The sequence below is a fragment of the Lutra lutra genome, chromosome 9 (genome assembly GCF_902655055.1).
Source record: "Lutra lutra chromosome 9, mLutLut1.2, whole genome shotgun sequence".
NCBI lineage: Eukaryota > Metazoa > Chordata > Mammalia > Carnivora > Mustelidae > Lutra > Lutra lutra.
This window is the reverse complement of record NC_062286.1, coordinates 117,561,211-117,574,751: the sequence shown is the minus strand read 5'-3', so window position 1 is coordinate 117,574,751 and position 13,541 is coordinate 117,561,211. Positions and strand designations below refer to the sequence as shown.

The 13,541-nt window shown below is 40.4% G+C and overlaps 1 protein-coding gene across 1 annotated transcript in view; it reads right to left on the bottom strand.

Moving 5' to 3' along the window:
• The window catches only part of TPX2 (TPX2 microtubule nucleation factor), a 64,595-nt gene extending 51,737 nt beyond the window's left edge, over positions 1-12,858 (bottom strand). Inside the window, exon 1 of the mRNA XM_047743832.1 lies at positions 12,743-12,858. The gene's annotated coding sequence lies outside the window, so the exon portion shown is untranslated. The remainder of the gene's footprint in view (positions 1-12,742) is intronic.
• Positions 12,859-13,541: the final 683 nt, after the last annotated feature.

Below are 13,541 nucleotides of genomic sequence, written 5' to 3'. Positions count from 1 at the left end.
TGAAGTACTAAATTCATATTATTTCTAATACTCTCAACAATCCTGTAAAACAGCAATTATTATTCCCATCCTACAAGAGGAAGCTGAAGAAATGACTTGCCCAATATCGCAGTTATATAATGGCAGAAGTAGATCTAGAACAGAGGATCCTAACTCCTTTACAATGCTTTCCACATTATTCTGCCCTCTCACCCTGTGAATTAGAGAAGCATATTAACATAATAAGGCCTTTAACTGCATAATAGTACTGTATTTCCTAGTAGATCCATTCTCCATAGTCTTTTGCCCTGAACAGAGGAGTCCTTATTATTCTCATTCTAAATTTTTCACTTTCCCCTATTTCTACTTTCATTGTTCAATTTAACTCAATAAGCCATTTGTTAGCAGTCCACTCTTACTATACACTCACCAGGGGCCTGAAGATAGGGGCTTGATGATACTGGAGCTCCTTTCTCACTAATACCCAAGGATAAGACTCTGTCTCATACAAGTAGATCTAGCCTCAGATACAAAGGAACTTAAATCTAGATAGGAGCTAAGGACCTGGCACACCCAATAAATAAGATGGTATGTAATATTTAAATTACATCGTGCTAAGCAAAATAAGTCAATCAGAGAAAGATAATTATCATATGATTTCGCTAATAAGTGGAATTTAAGAAACAAAACAGTGGGTGGCAGTGGGTTAAAGCCTCTGCCTTCGGCTCAGGTCATTATCTCAGGGTCCTGGGATCAAGTCCCATGTTGGGTTCTCTGCTCAGCAGGGAGCCTGCTTCCCCCTCTCCCTCTGCCTGCTGCTCTGCCTGCTTGTGATCTCTCTCTGTGTCAAATAAATAAAATCTTTGGAAAAACAACAACAACAACAACAACAGAGGATCATAGGGGAAGAGAGGAAAAAATAAAACAAGATGAAACCAGAGAGGGAGACAAACCGTAAGAGACCCTTAATCATAGGAAACAAACTGAGTGTTGCTGGAGGGGAGGGGGATAAAAGGATGGGGTAACTGGGTGATGGACATTAAGGAGGGCATGTGATGTAATGAGCACTGGGTATTATATAAGACTAATGGATCACAGTCCTGTACCTCTGAAACCAATAATACATATGTTAATTAATTGAGTTTAAGTTTTAAAATGTTTTGAGGGAACGCCTGGGTGGCTCAGTGGGTTAAGCCTCTGCCTTCGGCTCAGGTCATGGTCTCAGGGTCCTGAGATTGAGCAACCTCACCCCTGCTCAGCAGGGAGCCTCTTTCCCCTCTCTCTCTGCCTACCTCTCTGACTGCTTGTGATCTCTCTCTCTCTGTCAAATAAATAAATAAAATCTTAAAAAAAAAAAAAAAAGGTTTTAGGGGTGCCTGGGTGGCTCAGTTGGCTAAGCATCTGCCTTTGGCTTAGGTCATGATCCCAAGGTCGTGGGACCAAGCCCCATATCAGGCCCCCTGCTCAGTGGAGAGCCTGCTTCTTCCTCTCCCTCTGCAGCTCCCCTTGCTTGTGTTCTCTCTCACTGTCTCTGTCAAATAAATAAATAAATAAAATCTTTTTTTAAAAATGTTTTTTAAAATATATAAATAAATAAAACAAAAAACAAACTTTCATTCAACTTTTAAAAATATTTAAATTACACTGCATAAGTTTAAGTATGAAGAGAATTAGAAATTAATATGGCTTAAGCTATGATTAAATATTTTTCTTTGAACATCATCTAAATAGTAGGAAGCACCTACTATTATAACAAAAGTCACCACCTTGATCACCACCTTCCAGGCTTAGAGTGGCTATGGACAGTTCTGGCCAATGAGAACAAAGTAGGAATTTGCTGAGGGATTCGCAGGAAAACTTACTTTCCTCATACAACCACAGCCTTGTTCCTGCCCTCTTCCTTCACCTTTCTTCTTGCAAATGCAATGGCTAGAGATATAGCAGCTCATGAAAACAAGTGGATGGCCAAGTAAATAACATTGGACCTGACATTGCTGAGCCACTGACCTGACCACTGATCAAATATCAGCAACCACCTACCTCCAGACAATAATACTTTTTGTATGAGTCATTATAGTCACATCTTCTGTCATTTATAGCCCAAAACAATCCCAACTAACATAGAAGTCCAGAATTCTAGACCTGTCTCTGGCATTTACTAGATACATATGACAAAGGCAAGTCACTCCACCTTTCTGCCTACTTACTTCCCATAAACAAACGAGAAAGCATTTCGAGTGCTATAAAATACACTACTGTTCTTACAGTATCATCACTGCCTTTAGACCTCCTGATACCTCTCCTCTCCTTGACCACATTTGTATTCAAAGGGCCCTCACTGAAAGATTCCCCAGTGACTGACAGTGGTTAAAATTCCCCTGCTGCAAGGAATAAGTTTTCCTGTTCTTGTGAACAAACATGCTGGAAGACATGGGAAAATCTTGGATTCCCATGATCTTAATGCCTAACCCAGGTCACTGGGAACACTTCCCAGGCAGGAATGTAATGAAGACTACTAAAGTTGGGGGAGGGAAGAGGCAGGAATGTAATATGCAACAACCCCAATTAGCTTCCTAAAAATCATGATTTCCACCAAAGCATGCTACTGAAAACCACCTGGAAAGTATTCAAATTTAACCCTCACACTCTTCTTTCTTTTTTTAATTATGGAGCTAAACAGCTACGCTCTTTGGAGGGCAACTGTATTTTTCTTTTTGATAGAGCTTGCCAAATGTAAAAATACTATAGTATTGTTCATAAAAGCCAAAAAACTAAAAACCAAAATTCCACCAATAGAAGACTGGTTGAAAAAATTATGGCACAGTCATATAATAAAATATTAAGTAACTTTAATATTAGGTAACTTTGCATATGTGATGATATGTGTACACAATGAGCTCCAAGAGCTATTAAGAAAAGCAAAACATAAAAGTGCATACTCCCATTCATGTTAAAAAGAAGCAGAGGGACTCATATATACCTTTGTTCACACATAAGACTATTGTGGAAGGAGACATAAAAGTGTTAACAGTCTGGGAAGAGAGCTAGGAGTTCTGGGTCAGGGGAAGATTTTTCACTATATGAACTTTTATACTCTTTGAATGTTTTATAAATGTATACCTTTTCAGCTTAAAGAACTAGTTAAGCAGTATTTATTTCTCCCTAAATTGATGTATACAGTCTGTAAGTCACTGGGCTTTCTGGAATTTTTTATTAAGTACTCTTGGTAATCCAGCAATAATTGCTAAACCTCTTGATTTTTGGAAATAACGTTTCCCATTTATGTGGTCTATAAATTAGCTACTAACTTCACTTATCCAAATGTTATCCATCCTTTCTTTTTTTCATTGTCTCTGTATAAAAACAAAATGCTCCTGGGTATTGACTTAATAAAAAGTATATAAACTTGAAAAAAGTTAAAAATAATAATAGATATTAATTATTGAGTACTTATGGCATGCCAGACACTGTTTTCCACAGCGTTTTACATGTATTAACTCACTAAATCCTCCAATAATCCTGTGAAGTTTAAGTACTGTTATTATCTTCATTTTACGGGTGAGAAAACTGAGGCAAGGAGAGACTTACTACTTATTCATGGCCACACAGCTATGAAGTAGCAGAGCCAGCATTTGAACTCAGATCTACTACCTCTCATATTTACTTGATTTTTTTCTTTAGATAATCTCTATGCCCAACATGTGGCTCGAATTCACATCCCCAAGATCAGGAGCCATGTGCTCTATCAACTGAGCCAGTCAGGCACCCCTCTTTGTGTGTGTGTATTTTAATGTATTTATTTGTTTGTTTTTATTTATTTACTCTCATATTTATTTAAAAGATATTTATGTAGCTCAGTAGGAAATGTTAAGGAACAAGGGATAAAACAATTTGTAGATAATAACTTCCAAATACTGTTTACTATAGGCCAAGCACTGTACCAGGCATTGGATATAAATCATCTCATTTAAACTTCATCAACAATATACAAGGTAGATATCATCATCACCATTTTACAAATAAGGAAACAGGTTCACAGTAATTAACCTACTCCAAGATTACCAACTAGTATGTAGCTGTGTTGAGTTTTTGTTTTTTTTTTTTTTAATTCATTTATTTGCAGAGAGAGAGACCACAAGGAGGCAGAGAGGCAAGCAGAGAGAGAGAGGGAGAAGCAGGCTCCCTGCCGAGCAGAGAGCCGGATGCGGGGCTCGATCCCGGGACCCCGAGACCATGACCCGAGCCAAAGGCAGAGACTTAACCCACTGAGCCACCCAGGCGCCCCCTGTGTTGAGTTTTAAGACCAGGTCTGTGAGATTCCAAAAATCTAGAGTTGATATAATGAACAGGTTTTTCCTACAACATTACTTCAAAGATGAAGTATGTAACCAAATCATACTAATCTGTCAGACAAATGCAAATATTAACTCTGCTTTACATGTAACTATAAGTATTCCTGAAAAACTGTTCATAAAAGAATACTGGTAAATTAAGAATCCTATTCTAAATACACTGGGAAAGCTCTGAGCTGAATCATCGCCTAAGTAAACCACCCCCCCTTAATTTCTCTTTTTCTTAGTTTGTATTCTTGCATATAAAGTTTTTGCTTTACATAAGATGGAAGTTAGTCTGAACCTCTCAGTGGATATTCTAGAGTAAAAGAGACAAAGAGGAGGGTATTTAATCAGATGGAGGGATATCTTCTGAGGTCTAAGAGTGCATTTGATTGATGGGGGTCAAAAGGCAAGGGGCCCAAATTTAAATATGCCTAATCTTTATTTAGCTGAAAACTTTAAAACCAAAATACTATTTTTCTAACATTACCTCTTTTTTAAAAAGCTTTTTTTTTTTAAAGATTTTATTTATTCATTTGAGACAGAGATCACAAGTAGGCAGAGAGGCAGGCAGAAAGAGAGGGGGGGAAGCAGGCTCCCCACTGAGCAGAGCCCAGGACCCCGAGATCATGACCTAAGCCGAAGGCAGAGGTTTTAACCCACTGAGCCACCCAGGCGCCCCTAAAAAGCTTCTTCTAAGCTATCTTTTGGTCTAGTATGACCAACTCAGGAGATCATCCCCACCAACCCTACTAAAAAGGGAACAAGTAAACAAAAAATATATATACTGAGAAGTCTGACTCTTCAATAAAAGGTGACATCACAAGTACATGAACAAAACCAAAAGTAACTACTGGGTTATGCCGGTTTCACCATGCTGCTTCTCCCACAAATAATAAAATTAAGATGTGAAACCTTCAAAAATTAAAAAAGCACAAGGCCTAGTGGGAAAAGGAACAGCCCAGGGCCTGGGCCAACTGTTTAAATGAGAGAGCCCCAGGCATGATGGGAACTGGATGCCTTCCTGCACCCCTTAATCAAGATTGAATTTCTGTCAACAGGTCTCACTGAAAAAAAAAAAGGAAAGAAAAAAGGCACATGCGTCAACCACATTCCCCCAAACAAATAAGACTGCCAAGCAAAAGAACCAGCTTCACATTTCAAAATTATCTAAATCCACCACAGCTCTAGACTCCTGCAAAACTAGAAATATTCTGAGTGAAGAAATAGCTCTTTCAGACCAATAATCCTACAACAGAACTGAGGAAAAAGGCTTTCCCATATTATCAACTACTTAGGTTCCTTTTAGAACTGCCTATTAAAAGCCATCATCGAATCATATAGCTCGTTTTTGTTTCCAGAGAACAAAGACTAAAAGGATACATATAGGGGCTCCTGGGTCACTCAGTCGTTAAGCATCGGCCTTTGGTTCAGGTCATGATCCCAGCATCCTGGGATTAAGCCCCACGTCAGGCTCCCTGCTCAGCATGGTGTTTGCTTCTCCCTCTCCCACTCCCCCTGCTTGTGTCCCCTCTCTTGCTGTCTCTCTGTCAAATAAATATCATTTTTTAAAAATAAATAAATAAATAAATAAAAGGATATCTATAATCTCTTCCCTTAAGAAACTCATATTTGAGGGGCGCCTGGGTGGCTCAGTAGGTTAAAGCCTCTGCCTTCCACTCAGGTCATGATCTCAGGGTCCTGGGATCGGGCGAGTCCAGCTCTCTGCTTGGCGGGGAGCCTGCTTCCCTTCCTCTCTCTCCGCCTGCCTCTCTGTCTACTTGTGATCTCTGTCTGTCAAATGAATAAATAAAATCTTAAAAAAAAAAAAAAAAGAAATTCATATTTGAGTGGAGACTACAGACAATTGTGATACAGGGTGATCTTTGCTACAAAAGGGGAAAAAAACCAAGATCACTGTGGAAGTGCAGAGAAGGGGAGCTGGTGGAAGTGATGCTTAAAAATACAGACAGTGGGGGCGCCTGGGTGGCTCAGTGGGTTAAGCCTCTGCCTTCAGCTCAGGTCATGGTCCCAGGGTCCCACATCGGACTCTCTGCTCAGCAGGGAGCCTGCTTCCCCCTCTCTCTCTGCCTGCCTCTCTGCCTACTTGTGATCTCTCTCTGTCAAAGAAATAAATTTAAAAATCTTAAAAAAATATATATATAGACAGTGGTGAGCATAGCATAAGCTACAGAGAAGTTGAATCACTGTTGTAAACTGAAACTAATGTAGCATTGTTTGTCAACTATACTTGTCAAAAAATTTTTTTAAAAAGGAGAAAAGATATGCACAAAGAACAACAGCAACAAAAAGATACAGATAATCCTTCAGAGTTCTACAAGCTACAGATGCATACTGACTTTTTCTAAGGAAAGAGATAAATGGAAATGGGAAACAAATGTGGGAGAAGCACATTATTGAGAAAGATTGCAAAAGAAGCAATGCAACTTGTTTCCACATTCATTTGAAATTAACCTCCATCGCGTCCTATTCCTCTTCACTCTCAAAGCAAAAATAACTAGCCCTGACAACCTCTATAAATCAAAAGATGCAGGTTCAGAGGAGGTGGGGAAATCTGCAAAAGGGTGCATTCTAAGCAAAGTTGACATAGTAGACTAGCAGCTCCTAAACAAAACAAAGACTTTGGTGTGACAAATGCTCTCAAGCACTTGACTATCCACTTTGTGAGCTGCACTGTACCTATTTCTACTGGAAGAAAAATCATGAGTTAAACAATTGGTAATATAATAGAGTAAAAGTAAGTCAAGACTTCATTAGAAGTCTATTAGTTAAATGGTCCCATCGCAAATGGTGCCATTTTCCCAGGCACACCCTCTCCTACTTTCACAAGGGATAAGAGATCCTGTTACCGTACCACAAGTTAAATAGAGTTGAGTTATTTTCATCTTACGCAGGGCAAAAACACCTACATTTTTTTTGTACATAAGGGATTAGCAGGAGTCAGTAAATGGCAACATAATCCAGCATGCAATTTCAACTGTTAAAGTCACAAACTAAGTCTAAAGGAAGTTAATGGACTTTGTGTTTCCACATTTATGTTTGCTAACTTCTATGTTGAAATTGGATCTGTTTACAGAAACAGATGCATGAAGCTTCCAAAATTGGGTCAATTTAAAATCCAATGACAATCCTTCACTGTCCAAGCACTTAGAAGTCAGCACAGGACACATGGACACTTGTTGTAATTCATCACTGTCCAGAAACCTCAAGCACATATATTTTTTATCATCTCTCTCCCAAACTTGTGAGTTATGGCTTACAAATTCAGTTCTGCTTTATTTATCTGTACAACTCTACAAACCCTAACCTACTCTTTTTTTTTTTTTTTTTTTTTTAATTTGATAAAGATCACAAGTAGTCAGAGAGGCAGGCAGGAGGGAGAGGAGGAAGCAGGTTCCCTGCTAAGCGGAGAGCCCGATGCGGGGCTCGATCCCAGGACGCTGGGATCATGACCTGAGCCCAAGGCAGAGGCTCTAACCCACTGAGCCACCCAGGCGCCCCACACCCTAACCTACTCTTAAACAACTAATAAAACCTGGATAAAAATCAATGATGCCATTTACCTTCAAGCCAAATAATGACACAAAGTAGAATACTAAAAGGAAATCTTTGAAGAATATTAGGAAATCTCTTCAGAATATCAAAGTGTTCTGCTGTTTCAATAGTAAGAAGCCAAAAGAGTTTTTAAGGGTTGATAGTGGGGCTGCATACATTCCTAGTGAAATCTCAATCACGCAGTCTTAAGGAGATTTTTACATCCTTCAAAAGGTATCCTTCTTGCAGTGCACCTGAGTGGCTCAGTTGTTAAGCATCTGCCTTTGGCTCAGGTCATGATCCCCAGGTCCTGGGATTGACCCCTGCATCAGGTTCCCTGATCAGCAGGAAGCCTGCTTCTCCCTCTCCCACTCCCCGTACTGTGTTCCCTCTCTCACCATCTCAAATAAATAAATAAAATCTTTAAAAAACAAACCAAAAAAAATACACAAAAGGTATCCCTCTTGGGATGTAGATACACAGTTACCCAAGAATCTCAAAAAGTGATTGCTTACAGGATGCCAGCAAGTGTCAGTGACAGGTTTGAAAGAAGATTTTTAACTATAAAACTTTTTATACTATTTTGAGTTTTGTACCATGTGACTGTATCACATATTTTTAAAATATAAATTTATGCCTGTGTAAATATACACTATTAAGTGGGTATGTAAATCAGCATTATTTTCTTATGAGGCAATTTGGTGTTATGTACCTGTGTCTTAAAAATATGCATTCGAGGGGCACCTGGGTGGCTCACTGGGTTAAAGTCTCTGCCTTCAGCTCAGGTCATGGTCCCAGGGTCCTGGGATCGAGCCCCACATCAGGCTCTCTGCTCAGCGGGAAGCCTGCTTCCTCCTCTCTCTCTGCCTACCTCTCTGCCTACTTGTGATCTCTGTCTGTTAAATAAATAAATAAATAAATAAATAAATAAATAAATAAATATGTGATCTTTTGACCAATAATTTCACTGCATAAAATACTGTGGCAGAACCATATAATGGAATACCACATAGCCATTAAATTTATGTTGTAGAGGGATGCCTGGGTGGCTCAGCTGGTTAAGCATCTGCCTTCCGCTCAGGTCATGATCCCAGGGTCTTGGGATAGAGTCCTGCATCCGAGCTCCTTGCTCAGCAGAGAGTCTGCTTCTCCCTCTGCCTGCTGCTCCCCCTGCTTGTGTATACTCTCATTCTCTCGCTCTGACAAAAAAAAATCTTAAAATAATGTTGTAGCAAATTTTAACGACATGAAAAAATGCTCATAAGCTAATTATTATATTGAAAAATATAAAGAAAATTTTTAGTGTATGACTTTTTAAAACCAAATATGGGCACAGAAAAATTTGGAAAGAAATCTATCAAAATGTTAGCAATAGTTTATCTGAGAGGTAGGATAGTGAGGGATAGTTCTTTCTTTTGCTTTTTCATATTAAATAAATTTTCTTCCAAAGTATGTTACTTTTGAAGATATATTAAACACTTTTGATGGTAATTATTAATGTTCCTCTTATCTCTTTTTAATGTAACTCACTTTGGACACAGCCTTACCTGTGGTTTAATCCGTCAGTCCACCTGCCTACAGGCTTGGTTCAGAGTTGCAATTATACTTTTTCACATCTCTTCTGAAATGCTGAAGTCTAACAAGTACTTCTTATCAAGAGCCTGGATGGGACGCTCGGTGGCTCAGTTCGTTAAGTGGCTGCCTTTGGCTCAAGTGGTGATCCCAGGGTCCTGGGATCAAGTCCTACATCCAGCTCCTGGCTCAGCAGAGAGCTTGCTTCTCCCTCCCACTCTGCTTGCTGCTCTCCCTGTTTGTATTCTCCCTCTCTGTTAAATGAATAAATAAAACCTTAAAAAATTCTTTAAAAAAATAATTAATTAATTAATTTTTTAAAAAAGAACCTAGAAGAAACAGAAAAGTGATATAACAGGTTCATGTTCTCTGTAGTAAAAATGGTTAACAGAGAATAGGAAAAGGCTATAAAACACCAAAGATTACCCCTCTCAAAACCAAAGAGTGCCTCTAAGAGCTAAGGTCTAAATAGCATAAATCTGGGGTGCCTGGGTGGCTCAGTCGTTAAGGGTCTGCCTTCAGCTCAGGTCATGATCCCACGGTCCTGATCAAGCCCCCCTTCAGGCTCCCTGCCTGGGGAAGCCTGCTTCTCTCTCTCCCACTCCCCCTGCTTGTATTCCCTCTCTCACCGTGTCTGTGTATGTGTGTCTCTCTCTCTGTGTCAAATAAATGGATAAAATCTTAAATAAATAAATGAATAGTATAAATCTACCCCAAACTTAATTGTTGTTTCAGCTTACATTTTGAGTATACATTGCTGTCTTGTGGTGTCTTTAATATTATATACTTACACTTTAAAACTAACTTTCCAAATTCGCAGTTTAGGAACACTGACACCAAGGGTGATAGTGTACACTTCTGTGTTATTCAAACATCAGGACAAATAGTAGGCACACTTGTAATATGGAAAGAAAAAAAAAAACTTTTATTATCTTTTTTTAATAGTTTTTAAACATTTCCAAAGTAAGCTCCTTTCCCACTAATCTGTAATTTCCTCCCAATCAAATCTCTCTATGTAAATGAACATAACCAGAACCCCTCCCAGCTATCCATTCTTTTTGCACCAAGTACCTCCAACCACTGATCTCTAGGTCTCTGTCTCAAATACAGACCTATTCATAGAATTGTTTGGGCTGTTCAGTCTCCTAGTAGTCAATTCTATTTCCTAATTTTACTCATTGCAAAGACAATTCAGTTTGCCAAAGGGCATTTAGAGCTCTCCTTTCTTCTTTCCTTCCCCAGCAATTCAAAAAGAATGAGGGAAGAGACCCAGGTAAGGTTGAAGAATAAAATATGTAGGTAATACGGAAGAACTTTGAACATCTGGCACCTAAACAAAAAATGAAGGACTTTCCCACATAATCCTGTCTCGTGGAGAAGTCTAATTGCAAATGTAGGATAAGTTTATTTTATTAAGCTTGGAATATACAGACATAAGCATAAGGCTGGCCAAAACCACCCTATTTTATTAAAAGTTATAAAGTTGTTTTTTAAAGATTGCATTCATTTATTTGACAGAGAGAGTGAGAGAGTGGAAGCAGCATAGGGAGAGGGAGAAGCAGGCTCCTTGCTGAGCACGGAGCCTGATGTGGGACAGGATCCCAGAACCCTGGGATCACAACCTGAGCCGAAGGCAGACCCTTAGCCGACTGAGTCACCCAGGCACCCCAAAAGTCTAAACAAATTTACCAACCTAGTTGAATACATCCAGTTTTTCATACCTGCAATTTTGTAGTCAATTTAGATAGTGCCCTCCTGCCTATCCAATTCAGCAGATAGTAAGTGGGCAATTTCTGTGCACCAAGACTGTTTTGGTTCTTATCTAACCAAACTCTGCTTATCAAGAGCCAGTTGGGGTCCCATCTGCTTCACAAAGACATCCTTGCCTGTCTTAACCCTCACAGATCTCCCTCACCTCTACCTTGTCGGCACCTACAATACATAACACTACAGTACTCCAATGCTGTCATTTCTTGTTCAGATAGTCACTTGCGAATTTGAATCAGTCTTCTGCCCTCAAGCATACCAGAAAACCCATGAGAACATCATACATCTGAATATCCAGAGTATCTAACATCAATCTGAGCACACAGTACACCCTCAAAAATCAATTAATTAGCTAAGCGCGCTGGGAGCCACAAAAACTTTTATCCTGAGAGTGGCAACTTAATACTGAGCTCACACACCTAACAGTTATACTCCAAAACAACCAAGGGTGATATAGGGGTGGCTTGACAGGGGGTAGGATACACTGAGACCACAACCCAAGAATATCCTTATTATAGCAGTCAATAATTCAAATCCTGACATCCAATAAGAAAGGCCATAGGATGTCAAGAGAAGGTAAAGCTGAATGAACCTAGGAGTACATAAAGCAATGACCTCCCAGCAAAATCAGCAGAGCCCGCAATGCTGTCTGGTTCTAAGCAGGGCTGACTGGGGCAAGCCCTTCGGATTTAACTATGAGAAAACTGTATGTGAGACAAAGACACCACACATCAAGGGAAAGGGGGCAGAACAGTCCTACCATATTATAGTCTGGTTCACCCTTGTCCTTTCCTCTTCAATCTATAAATGTTCTAGGACAGGAAATTAGAAAGGCAGTGATACCTAGTTAGTCGTTGCAGATACAGATAAAACAGGATGAATTTTAAATCCCAAACAAAAAGACAACTCCAATTGGAATGAAATTCCCGCAGTTACCTTCCTATTCTTACACAATAGTTTTTCAATGTAGTCGTCTGTGACCACATCTGTTTTCCTCCACCAAAGCCACCCTTCTTGAGGGCGGGGCTACTGTTTCATCCATTTCTTGAAATCTGGATTGTGGGCCTCAGTTTCCTCCTCTAAAAAGTGGGACTAAGAATAGGACCTGCTTCATTGGCTTCGTGGGACAATTAAGTGAGAAAACGCACGCAGAGTGCTTTGTCCAGTGAAAGCTTATTTCATATGTGCGTGGTAACAATGGTCGTTACCATTGCTAGCTTACAGCCTCCCGCAACCGCTACTTCCCCCTATTTCCCAGGGCCGGCCACAGTTTCTACCTCCAGATGCAGCCCGCTAGTCTCGGTCGGGACACACTTCTCTGGAAAATCCTGTGCCACCAAAAGAAGGGTCGTCCGAAGCCCGACAACCTTCCCGCCTGGCCAGGGCGGCGCCCACACAATTCGACCGCCTCAGAAGCCCGAGGCAAGAGGCTCTTGGAGGCGCTACGGGTTTGGCGGCCTCCAGCTGTTCGAAAATCAGGGAAACGGCAGGCCGCACCCCAGCTGGTCCCCGTTTCTTTCCAAGGCTCACCTCACCTCAGCTCTGACAACCGAGCGCCCGGAAGATCCGACGCGGGACTTCATTCAGTACCGTTGAAAATTTGAACCCAGGCTCTCTAGTCGAATGCACCAATCAGAGTGCGGGAACCGGCAATCCTTAACCTCCCGATTGGCCCAGAGGATCGCAAGGACGCCGGAAGTCAGGATGAGGGACTAGCAAACAACCGGCCCGAGAGGCTCCTGGGAAATGTAGTCTCATGCAACTGCGTGAACCCTTTGGAACAAGTCTAATGAGGAAATTACTACAAAGCCCAGAACGCTCCACTCCAGATTATACGGGACAAGTGGTACCAACTGAAGAGATAAGAAGTCGCTTCAGGTAACAGAACGGCGCGCAACTGGACCTCCGAAATAGTTTCACGAAAGAAAATTTGTTATTCTTCCTATAGTAGTGCATGGTGCCTTGAATGTTCATAAGAATTCCATTCGTTTTAATATAGACTCCCCTGTATACAACATAGACTCGCCCTCAGCTTCTCTCCCAACTGAAGGAGTCTCTCCAAGTCTTTTTTGAGCCCATGCCCTGATATCACTGCCTTAAAGCCGCGGTTTATAATTGGGTGCTCCTTCCCTTTCAATTCCATTTACGTCCCTTGCTTTACCATCCTCGTATTTTAAAAAGGAAAACAAAAGATCAGAGAAGTTGAGTGAATTGTCTAAAATCAATAAAATGGAGGAGGTGGAATTTGAATTAAGGATGTCTGGTCCTATACATCATCAATAATCAGTCAGAAAATAATTGCAGCTACAAGGCAGAAAAGATCGCCTTGTAGAA